Here is a 13,030-nt window from a genome sequence, read left to right on the forward strand (position 1 = left end):
GCATTTTACTTGGGTGGAAATACTTTCCATAATTTTATTACATTCACTGAGCAAGGTTTTTTTTTTTTGAGTGCAATGATGACGCAAAGGCACTGTTGCAACATGTCCGCAAGTGTGTCTTCTTATACGAAAACAAATTTCAATGCCACAACATTATAACATTTACATCCACAAAGTACTTTTTATCCACTTATAGTTAACTGTTCCTGTTCTCACTGATGTTATAGCAGCGATAAACAGTCATTCCCTGTCCAGTCTCTCTTTATTCTCTCTCTATTGAAGTCAATTTGTCATGTTACTCTGTCCTGAAGCTGTCAGAAAACAGTTACAGCTTCACCTCTGACTGTTACAAAGCACTGACACTGGAGACTCAGAACCAGAATCAGAACTAGAATCAGAATTTATTGTCATTGTACTAAGTACAACAAAATTAAGAGGCTGTCCACACGGCAACGGATTCAGGTGAATCTGATAAAATTGTTTATCGTTTCGGCCTGGCGTCCACACGGCACCGGCGTTTTGGGTGCCCCAAAACGAGAACGGGTTCCAGAGTGGAAAAATCTGGCAACGGTGCCGTTGTGAAGTCGTCTGGATGAGTAGAATGGATTTGTTTACGATGATGTCACAACCACATGACGAGAACAAGCGCAAGCCCACATAAAAATAGAACAAGACCACATAAGAATAGAACAGACAAAAAAAAAAACACTCCACCTATACAAGACCACACAAAATAGAACAGTACCTAAAACATACAACACGCACAACATACATAAAAAAAAAAACAAAGTGCATACCGCATTTGTTATTATTGCACTATTCAGGTGGATAACTAATAATAGATAATAAATAAGATAGAACAGTCAACAACGAGTGGGGTTTGTGCAGGTTTGCATTCAGCAGGGTTATGATTCGGGAAACAGCTGCACTACTGTCAGAAAATTATCACTTATGGAAAATTAATCAACAATTCTGACTAATCACAGTCCAGAATTCAAGAATGTGTTGACTTGTCAAATCTACAACTGAAACTTTTGTTTGAACATGTAGAAGGATAAAGTGGCTAGAGATAATGAGATGAGATGTAACATACTTGCGAATATGACATGTACCTCATGGTCTTGATTTTGTATACCGGTATAGATGCTCCAGCTGGAAGGAGCTAATATCAAAAGGTTTAGATTAGATTAGATTAGATTAGATTAGATTAGATTAGATTAGATTAGATTAGATTAGATTAGATTAGATTAGATTAGATTAGATTAGATTAGATTAGATTAGATTAGATTAGATTAGATTAGATTAGATAAAACTTTATTGATCCCTTTGGGAGGGTTCCCTCAGGGAAATTGAGATTCCAGCAGCATCATTACAGATAAACAGAGAAAAGAAATAGAGAAAACTTCTAGATAAATTAAAATAAATTAAGTATTTACATATACAAATATAAAAATAATAAGATATGGGGAAGAGAGGAAGGGGGAGTGGGGGGGAAGGAGGGGGAAAAGGTGGTGGGGGGGCAGGAGAGATATTGCACATTATATTGCACATTGTCCGGTATTGCTTCTTGTTAGGCTGGGCTACTGCTCCTTCCCGTCCTCTGTCCTCCTGTTCCCCCTCCTCCCCCCCAGAGAGGAGTTGTACAGTCTGATGCCGTGAGGGACAAAGGAGTTTTTGAGTCTGTTCGTCCTGCACTTGGGAAGGAGCATTCTGTCACTGAACAGGCTCCTCTGGTTGCTGATGACGGTGTGCAGAGCGTGACTGGCATCATCCATGATGTTCAATAGTTTGTCCATAGACCTCTTCTCTGCCACCGTCACCAGAGAGTCCAGCTTCATGCCGACCACAGAGCCGGCCCGCCTGATCAGTTTGTCCAGCCTGGATGTGTCCTTCTTGGATGTGCTGTTAAGACCAACAACAATAACAAGACCGCGAAAGATCACCATTTTTAAGCGACGAGAAGCAGCAGCTGTACAAACGTGAAGTCATCCATTATTATTATTATTGATGTTGTTGCTGCTGCTGCTTCTTCCGCGTTGTTTTTGCTTCGATATTCGCGCCAAGGTTTATGCAAACGTAGTGACGTAACTGACGTATACAGCGACGTAATGACGTATACAGCGACGTAATGATGTGGCTTCGCTTAGCACCGAGAGCTATGGAAAAGCAAACTGGTTCTCAGCTGGCTCGCAAGTTGAACGAGTTGTGAACCAACACCAGCACTGGCCCCGAACCAGCCCTGGAACTGATTTGGTGGAAAAGGGGTATATGTCCTCACAGTGTGGGCTAAGCAGCACATCCCAGTCTGTGATGTCATAACAGTCCCTGAGGGCATCTTCCATTTCAGGGGACCACCTCCTGATGGAGCTAGTTGTTGCAGGTTGCCTTTGAACCAGGGGGGTGTACTTCGGCTGTAGAAGAGCCAGGTTGTGGTCAGACTTCCCTAGTGGGGGGAGAGGTGTGACTCTGTATGCATCCCTCACATTAGCATACAGCAATTCAATTGTCCTGTTGTTCCTTGTTGGACAATCCACAGCCTGGTAAAAAGCAGCCAAAGTAGAGTCCAAAGTAGCGTGATTAAAGTCCCCAGAAATAATGATAAATGCCTCAGGGTGCTGTGTCTGCAGCCTTGCTGTGACAGAGTGAATCCTCTCACATGCAGCGGCTGCATCTGCCCTCAGAGGGATGTAAACACAGATGGTGATCACATGACTGAACTCCCTCGGCAGATAATATGGCCAGAGGCTAACGACTAGCTGTTCCAAGTCCGGGCAACATAAAACTGTCTTTATGAAGATATGTCCCGGGTTACACCAGCGGTTGTTAACATAAATGATGAGTCCCCCACCTTTGCTTTTCCTGCATGTGTTAGTGTCTCTGTTGGCTCTCACAACAGTGAATCCCCGCAGGTCCACATTAGCATCCAGTACAAGGTGTGTTAGCCATGTCTCCGTAAAGATAAACAAGCTGCTCTCCCGGTAAATCCGCTGGTTGTTCAGAGCAGAAAGCTCATCGACTTTATTCGGCAGCGAGTTCAGATTCCCCATGATAACGGAGGGAATGGATGGTTTGTAGCGCCGCCAGTTGTCCGCTAGCCTAGCCTTTAGCTTAGCTCCAGCCTTGCAGCCCCTGGGTTTCCTCCTTAGCTCGGCCGGGATGGGGTGTTGTATCCCGGCTCGTCCCATTGTTTTCAGAGCCAGCAGCTCCTCTCTCGAATAAGTGAGAAAACTGGCTCCTGGTTGCGTGTTAAAGTTAAAAATATCCATGTTATATAAGTAAAACACACTATGTATTCGTAAGAAGAGCAGAAAAGTAAAAAAAAAAAGGTGGAAAAAAGGAGGTTTAAAGAGCTAAAAACTACAGAGCTACTGAAGAGGCAGCCGTCTCACACAGCGCCCATACGTTTAAATAAATAAATAAATAAATAGTCTAGAGCAGGGCTTTTCAAAGTGTGGGGCGCACCTCCCCTAGGGGGCACCAGAGTTCTTCAGGGGGGCGCAACGTGAGTAAAAATAAACCAGAATAAGTTACGATTGCGGACATTTAGCGAACGTCAGCTAGCCTTTGCCAGAGACAAAATGGATCGATTTTTAGTACCTAAAGCTACAGTGAGTGAGGAGACAGAGTCTGGGCCAAGCAAAAAAAGAAGGAAGTATGACCACGATTATTTAAAGTTTGGATTTTCATGGACTGGATGTGAAGATGCTCCACTGCCACAGTGTGTTGTCTGCCAAGAGGTGCTAGTTAACGATGCTATGAGATGTTTAAAATGTGTAAAAAAAAAAGATGTTTTAAAAAAGCACAGATGTTTAAAATGTGTAAAAAATAGGTTTTACAAAAGCACAGATGTTTTAAATGTGTAAAAAAGAGGTTTTAAAAAAGCTCATATGTTTTAAATGTGTAAAAAAGAGGTTTTCAAAAAGCACAGATGTTTAAAATGTGTAAAAGAAAAAAATAAAAACGTGTACAACACCCATTTTTTTTTAAATACGAATGGAACATTAAGTATAGCAACAACAAAAATTGTAAGGGGGCGCTGTTGTTTATTTGCTCTCTGAGGTGGGGCTGACTCTCCCACACTTTGAAAACCCCTGCTCTAGAGGCTTAGGAAAGATTTAAAGTCTAAACTTAAAAAAAATAAATAAACACAAAAAAAACCCTCACCAGTTCAAAAAGAAAAAAAACCAGCAACTTCTTTGAAAAAATTAAACATTTACTCTAAGTTATTATCGCCCTCTAATGGCCTGGAGGGACTTGTGGCAGTTTTCTGAAATAGCATCATGTTTATTAATAGATATCCATCATGACTTCTGAGCTTAATGTGGCTTGATTTTTTTTTTCTTTTTGTTTTGCTTTGTTTTTTTGGGATAAATGATTTATTGCTCAGGCCTAGTGGGAAAAATATACATGTTATACTGAGGAAATGATACATAAACAAAATATTCAGACAGATTTCTGTTTCATGCGAAGGCTTCAGGCTCAAGCTCAGAGAAACAAGAGATCTGTCTCTGCATTCAATCGTAATAATGTCCATGTGAGTAAAATGTTTTTTTTTTGTTGTTGTTGTTGTTTTGTTTTTTGTGTGCATTAGTGTTAGTGACAGCTGATGAAAGAAAAACAGCTTTTGGTGTTCTGACTGTTTAGGATTTTTCTCTAGAATTTTTTTTTATCATAATAATAATAAATAAATAAATAAATAAATAAGCTATGATTTTCTCTGGAGGCATCGGTTTACTGAGACACATTTAAAAATGAAGGAGTGAAAATAAGACTTGCTCATACATTCACTTTTCTTCTCTCCGTCTCTAAACCGTATGGAATTTCCCATCATTTATTATCACTGTCCAATTAGAAACTCTTGAACGAGATGTGTGATGAATATTAACGATGTTACACTGTGAACAGATTGCTTCCAGAATATAGAGAAGAAAAAAATGTATTTGTACAGCGAAAAATCATAGCTTCATGAATGTCGCTGAGGAGGAAAAGAATTTAAATGCAAATGTGGGTATTAGAGACATACGGTATGGCACGATGAGAGGATAGAAAGGAAAACTGATATATGACTAAAGCAGTAAAGTGGTACATACCTGAAAGAAACAGAGAGTCAGTTTCCTCATTGCTGGTTTGCTTTAACACACTAACACTCGGGAATAAACCCTGAGACGTTCTCACAAGCCTCTGATTTAGACGAAAGGTCAACCAGAATCTGAAAATGATTCACATGAACTTTACTGTTGATTCATTCCCTCTTTTCCTTGAAGCTCACATTTACCCTGAGGTTACGACCCTGTCAGTGACAAATCGAACCTTTACATATTTCATGGTTAATAATTACTATATAATTCACAGAACATCACTGTAATGTGTTCTTTATGGTTCCTCCAATTCAGTGCTTTACTGGGCTGATTTAAAGCCTCCGATTGGTTGGTTGGTTGGTTGGTTGAATGATTTTTAATGTTCAAACAATTCATAGGGTTTGTTTTAGACACAGACATAATTCAAAGCTTCTGATTTAGACTTAGATCAGTGAGTCGTTTGAATCATATGAGTTTATCCAAATTTTAATATTTTGAATCTGAAGTTGAGGAGAGAGAATTGAATGTGTAATATGAATATGTTCTCATTGTGATAATAAGACACATCTTGTTTATTTGTTTGTTTAAATCCTAATTGCACAGTAAAACCTTTTTTCAATGTATTTGTTTTTCTTGATTTGTTCATTTGTTTGATTTCTGTATCCATGATTCAGGGATTTAATTCAGTTTGAATGTGCAGTGTTATACTATGAACAGGAAAATGTCAAAAATGAACATTAATCTTGTGAAACAACAACGAACAGCTTTAACTTTGTGAACTCATTTGCATACGAGTCGATTCGTATAACAGAGTCGTTTAAAAGAATGATTCATGAATCATCACTAACTGGTATAATTTTTACTTTTTAAGGAGGAATGAAACAGCAGTGAAGCTTTAATGAAGACAACTCTCCTTTTGAGCAACGTTTAGATGATTTAAGTGAAATTTAAATCATCAAATTACACACGTATCAAATTAGTGATAAAAGCAGCCATCAGATGATTAGATATGCTCACATATTTCTATTTATCTTTATTTTCGACTGCAGTAAAGGAAGATGAAGTGAGCACCATCTTTTTTTTCTTATTCCCAGTTCACATATATAATATACAGTAGATATTTGTTCTGACTAAATGAACAGAGCGAGTAATGAGTTTCTGGATGCTCCTGGACTCTTTTTCCCCTCATTCCTCCCACCTCAGAGATACTCGGCAGTTTTCCCAGGCAGAAAGATGGCGATCAGAGAGATAAGTACGCTGTACGCTGTAGGTGTGTGTAGGCGATGCTGCATGTTGGTATAACTGCCGCAGGTAGACCATCCGACACCGAACAGAGATGAGTTTCCCTTTTCGAGTGCCCGATCTTTATGGATCAGATTTTCAGGATGTATTGAGCAGATTAAGACGTTCAGCTCAGTGCTGACGTCCTTCACTTTGAGGTCATCAAAATAAAATCACTTCACCTCAGCCTCGTAGTCGTGGACCGTCATTTATCGCATCTTGAAGGACAGATCCGTGTTACGGTGAGAGAAAACCTGCCTGAGGGAAACTCAATATGCTCTCAGTATGCTTTTAAGCGCAAGGATTCAATTTCCATTCCACATGTCCAACATTCATTGAGAAAATCATTAGCTTTTTATTTGTATTTATTCTCTTCAGAAATGGTCTCGCACCACTCCATAGCTTCCGAACGAAATCTGTAGAGCTGAACATTTGATTGCTGGAATATGTTTTAATCAATAAAATAAAAATATAAAACAAAAAGTTTCAATAATGATAAACTCATGAGATAAAAACCTGCTAAGTGTCTGATTTTACACAGCAATAAATATTTAACTTATCATTATGGCTTATCACATTCTCACAATATTACATCATTTTGTTTTTTCCATCCATCTCATTATCAGTAGCCGCTTTATCCTGTTCTACAGGGTCGCGGGTGAGCTGGAGCCTATCCCAACTGACTACGGGTGAAAGGCGGGGTTCACCCTGGACAAGTCGCCAGGTCATCACAGGGCTGACACATAGACACAGACAACCATTCACACTCACATTCACACCTACGCTCAATTTAGAGTCACCAGTTAACCTAACCTGCATGTCTTTGGACTGTGGGGGAAACCGGAGCACCCGGAGGAAACCCACGCGGACACGGGGAGAACATGCAAACTCCGCACAGAAAGGCCCTCGCCGGCCACGGGGCTCGAACCCGGACCTTCTTGCTGTGAGGGGACAGCGCTAACCACTACACCACCGTGCTGCCAGCTAAAAACATATTTTTTATATTTTTGGTCAGATCCTGTACTAAAAGTTATTTATTTTGCTAACATTCATTAATTCTGGAAAAACGTTAGCTAAAAGGCAAATGGTTAATGTTTTCGTCCATAGTTTTCCCTGGAGGCGCAAAATGGCTGATGATTAGAGCGTGGATACAAGAGCCAATCAAAGCAAGTCCTGTCGCATCCAATGAAAAGTAGGAGGTGGGGCTTACCACATCACTCTACAACTGATTAACTTGACTGCTAACTTATCTGTCTGTGAATATTAATCCAATTTAATATGCGAGTTGTTTATTGCTACAAATGACTTATAATATCTTTTTTCATTGTAATATTGCTGTATACAACCCATCTTCTTAATTAGCATGCATGCTAACACAATAACAAGAAAAACATCATGAGGTTAAACAGTTAAACAGCTCGTCATCCCTCACGACATGGCTGTTATCGCTCGTATTTCTCTTGTTGCTGCCTGGAAAGTGACTCACACTCCCCCTTTTTATTTATTTTTATTTGTGCATTTCTTTATTTACTCCATTTCTCGAGTGTGACTGGAGCTGCAGAACGCTTATCTTGATAAGAAGAAGCCACAAGCCGTGTGCTTTGTGACAGCCTCCAATGAATATCAAGTGGCCGAGAGGGGGAAAGAAATCCTCCATTAGAGTTGCTTTCTCCATTTAGACAGCCATTATTCCTGTCTTTCTGGCCAGACTTGATGTAAAGTCAGGTTTCTGACACACACACACGCTGTCACTCAGCAAATTCAAAGTAGTGCTGAATGCTAAACACAGCCTGGAAGAGTCTAAACACAGACAAAAATAAATATAACCACTGTCTCTTAGTGAGCTGGCTAACATGAGCGAAGCTAACAAGGTTTCTGACAAGTGCTATAATGCTAACAAGCTAACAGGAAACTAATCAGGCAGGGCTTCTGACAGGAATGTCAGTAATATTAATAAAAGTTGACAATCTTCACTGCTAATGCGACATTGCTGATATTAGCAAACCTGACAGGACGCCTGAGCAGATGTTTAAGTTATATGTATTTACACTCCTAGTTTGTATGTTGCTGTAAGCTTGTTAAACATTGGTAGGACTTCTGATTTGATTTATATTATCTCGTCTCATTATCTCTAGCTGACTACGGGCGAAAGGCGGGGTTCACCCTGGACAAGTCGCCAGGTCATCACAGGGCTGACACATAGACACAGACAACCATTCACACTCACATTCACATCTACGCTCAATTTAGAGTCACCAGTTAACCTAACCTGCATGTCTTTGGACTGTGGGGGAAACCGGAGCACCCGGAGGAAACCCACGCGGACACGGGGAGAACATGCAAACTCCACACAGAAAGGCCCTCGCCGGCCACGGGGCTCGAACCCGGACCTTCTTGCTGTGAGGCGACAGCACTAACAACTACACCACCATGCCGCCCAAAGTTTTATATATATATATATATATATATATATATATATATATATATATATATACACACATACAGTGGTGCTTGAAAGTTTGTGAACCCTTTAGAATTTTCTATATTTCTGCATAAATATGATGGAAAACATCATCAGATCTTCACACAAATCCGAAAAGTAAATAAAGAGAACCCAGTTAAACAAATGAGACAAAAAATATTATACTTGGTAATTTATTTATTGAGGAAAATGATCCAATATTACATATCTGTCAGTGGCAAAAGTATGTGAACCTCTAGGATTAGCAGTTAATTTGAAGGTGAAATTAGAGTCAGGTGTTTTCAATCAATGGGATGACAATCAGGTGTGAGTGGGCACCCTGTTTTATTTAAAGAACAGGGATCTATCAAAGTCTGATCTTCACAACACATGTTTGTGGAAGTGTATCATGGCACGAACAAAGGAGATTTCTGAGGACCTCAGAAAAAGCGTTGTTGATGCTCATCAGGCTGGAAAAGGTTACAAAACCATCTATAAAGAGTTTGGACTCCACCAATCCACAGTCAGACAGATTGTGTACAAATGGAGGAAATTCAAGACCATTGTTACCCTCCCCAGGAGTGGTCGACCAACAAAGATCACTCCATGAACAAGGCGTGTAATAGTTGGCGAGGTCACAAAGGACCCCAGGGTAACTTCTAAGCAACTGAAGGCCTCTCTCACATTGGCTAATGTTAATGTTCATGAGTCCACCATCAGGAAAACGCTGAACAACAATGGTGTGCATGGCAGGGTTGCAAGGAGAAAGCCACTGCTCTCCAAAAAGAACATTGCTGCTCATCTGCAGTTTGCTAAAGATCACGTGGACAGGCCAGAAGGCTATTGGAAAAATGTTTTGTGGATGGATGAGACCAAAATAGAACTTTTTGGTTTAAATGAGAAGCATTATGTTTGAAGAAAGGAAAACACTGCATTCCAGCATCAGAACCTTATCCCATCTGTGAAACATGGTGGTGGTAGTATCATGGTTTGGGCCTGGTTTGCTGCATCTGGGCCAGGACGGCTTGCCATCATTGATGGAACAATGAATTCTGAATTATACCAGCGAATTCTAAATGAAAATGTCAGGACATCTGTCCATGAACTGAATCTCGAGAGAAGGTGGGTCATGCAGCAAGACAGCGACCCTAAGCACACAAGTCGTTCTACCAAAGAATGGTTAAAGAAGAATAAAGTGAATGTTTTGGAATGGCCAAGTCAAAGTCCTGACCTTAATCCAATGGAAATGTTGTGGAAGGACCTGAAGCGAGCAGTTCATGTGAGGAAACCCACCAACATCCCAGAGTTGAAGCTGTTCTGTACGGAGGAACGGGCTAAAATTCCTCCAAGCCGGTGTGCAGGACTGATCAACAGTTACCGCAAACGTTTAGTTGCAGTTATTGCTGCACAAGGGGGTCACACCAGATACTGAAAGCAAAGGTTCACATACTTTTGCCACTCACAGATATGTAATATTGGATCATTTTCCTCAATAAATAAATGACCAAGTATAATATTTTTGTCTCATTTGTTTAACTGGGTTCTCTTTATCTACTTTTAGGACTTGTGTGAAAATCTGATGAAGTTTTAGGTCATATTTATGCAGAAATATAGAAAATTTTAAAGGGTTCACAAACTTTCAAGCACCACTGTGTGTGTGTGTATATGTATGTATGTATGTGTGTATATACAGTGTGTGTGTGTGTGTGTGTATATATATATATAATTTTAATGCTGGCTGGCTAACATGAGCTAACCTGACAGGATTTCTGAGAGGGATTTTGAGTAAGATTCACAAATGTTCATAATCATGAATGCTGACGCAAACAAGCTAGCTAATATATGCTAACTTGACAGAATTTATGAGAGAATTTTTAAGTTATATTAATTTACACTCATAATAGTGACTGCTAATGCTAGCCAGCTAACATTAACTATCCTGACAGGATTTCTCAGGGAATTTAATGTCATATTCATAAATATAAATATACAGTTTATCATGCTAGCTAGCCAGCTAATATACAGTGGGGCAAAAAAAGTATTTAGTCAGCCACCAATTGTGCAAGTTCTCCCACTTAAAAAGATGAGAGAGGCCTGTAATTTTCAACATAGGTACACTTCAACTATGAGAGACAGAATGGGGGGAAAGAATCCAGGAAATCACATTGTAGGATTTTTAATGAATTAATTGGTAAATTCCTCGGTAAAATAAGTATTTGGTCACCTACAAACAAGCAAGATTTCTGGCTCTCACAGACCTGTAACAACTTCTTTAAGAGGCTCCTCTGTCCTCCACTCGTTACCTGTATTAATGGCACCTGTTTGAACTCGTTATCAGTATAAAAGACACCTGTCCACAACCTCAAACAGTCACACTCCAAACTCCACTATGGCCAAGACCAAAGAGCTGTCAAAGGACACCAGAAACAAAATTGTAGTCCTGCACCAGGCTGGGAAGACTGAATCTGCAATAGGTAAGCAGCTTGGTGTGAAGAAATCAACTGTGGGAGCAATTATTAGAAAATGGAAGACATACAAGACCACTGATAATCTCCCTCGATCTGGGGCTCCACGCAAGATCTCACCCCGTGGGGTCAAAATGATCACAAGAATGGTGAGCAAAAATCCCAGAACCATACGGGGGGACCTAGTGAATGACCTGCAGAGAGCTGGGACCAAAGTAACAAAGGCTACCATCAGTAACACACTACGCCACCAGGGACTCAAATCCTGCAGCGCCAGACGTGTCCCCCTGCTTAAGCCAGTACATGTCCAGGCCCGTCTGAAGTTTGCTAGAGAGCATTTGGATGATCCAGAAGAGGATTGGGAGAATGTCATATGGTCAGATGAAACCAAAATAGAACTTTGTGGTAAAAACTCAACTTGTCATTTTTGGAGGAGAAAGAATGCTGAGTTGCATCCAAAGAACACCATACCTACTGTGAAGCATGGGGGTGGAAACATCATGCTTTGGGGCTGTTTTTCTGCAAAGGGACCAGGACGACTGATCCGTGTAAAGGAAAGAATGAATGGGGCCATGTATCGTGAGATTTTGAGTGAAAACCTCCTTCCATCAGCAAGGGCATTGAAGATGAAACGTGGCTGGGTCTTTCAGCATGACAATGATCCCAAACACACCGCCCGGGCAACGAAGGAGTGGCTTCGTAAGAAGCATTTCAAGGTCCTGGAGTGGCCTAGCCAGTCTCCAGATCTCAACCCCATAGAAAATCTTTGGAGGGAGTTGAAAGTCCGTGTTGCCCAGCGACAGCCCCAAAACATCACTGCTCTAGAGGAGATCTGCATGGAGGAATGGGCCAAAATACCAGCAACAGTGTGTGAAAACCTTGTGAAGACTTACAGAAAACGTTTGACCTCTGTCATTGCCAACAAAGGGTATATAACAAAGTATTGAGATGAACTTTTGTTATTGACCAAATACTTATTTTCCACCATAATTTGCAAATAAATTCTTTAAAAATCAGACAATGTGATTTTCTGGATTTTTTTTCTCTCATTCTGTCTTTCATAGTTGAAGTGTACCTATGATGAAAATTACAGGCCTCTCTCATCTTTTTAAGTGGGAGAACTTGCACAATTGGTGACTGACTAAATACTTTTTTGCCCCACTGTATGCTAAACTGACAGGATTCCTGAGAGGGTTTTTAAGTTATCTTTAATTATTTTAGCAGTAATTATAAATATTTAGTGTTAGCCAGCTTTGGAATTGAAACTAACATGACAGGATTTCTGAGGTGATTTCGAGTCATATCTTTAAATATTCATAGTTTTCTGCTAAATATTCAGTTACAGTCATATTTACTATTTATGCTAGCTAGTTATTTTACATAGGCTAATCCTGACAAGATGTCAGTCACATTTCTTAATAAATCTTCATAATATTTACCGTACGAGCATTGCTAGTTCGCTAACTAGGTACATCCTGACAGAATTTCTGAGGGAATGTATTAACTCATGAAGATGTATAATTAATATTACTCTAGTTCTTAGCAGTAATGATAATTATTTAGTGCTATCTAGCTGTCGAATTGATGCTAACATGACAGGATTTCTGAGGTGATTTCGAGTCGTATCTTTAAATATTCTTAGTCTTCTGCTAAACACAATGAAAAGCATATTGATTTGAAGGACAGACAGCAGACAGAACCGTCTCAGATGAAGAGAGAGAGAGACAGATCAATGTGTTTGAATA

General features: G+C 40.0%; 1 protein-coding gene across 2 annotated transcripts in view; it reads right to left on the reverse strand.

Moving 5' to 3' along the window:
- cdh11 (cadherin 11, type 2, OB-cadherin (osteoblast)) overlaps window positions 1-13,030 on the reverse strand; it is a 146,482-nt gene that overhangs the window by 87,223 nt on the left and 46,229 nt on the right. The window contains exon 2 of one of the 2 annotated variants that reach the window (XM_060911915.1): window positions 5,091-5,209. The exons of the other annotated variant lie outside the window; for it this stretch is intronic. The gene's annotated coding sequence lies outside the window, so the exon portion shown is untranslated. The remainder of the gene's footprint in view (window positions 1-5,090; window positions 5,210-13,030) is intronic. 2 annotated transcript variants of the gene reach the window in all.

The sequence above is a fragment of the Neoarius graeffei genome, chromosome 27, assembly GCF_027579695.1.
Source record: "Neoarius graeffei isolate fNeoGra1 chromosome 27, fNeoGra1.pri, whole genome shotgun sequence".
NCBI classification, from domain to species: Eukaryota; Metazoa; Chordata; class Actinopteri; order Siluriformes; family Ariidae; genus Neoarius; species Neoarius graeffei.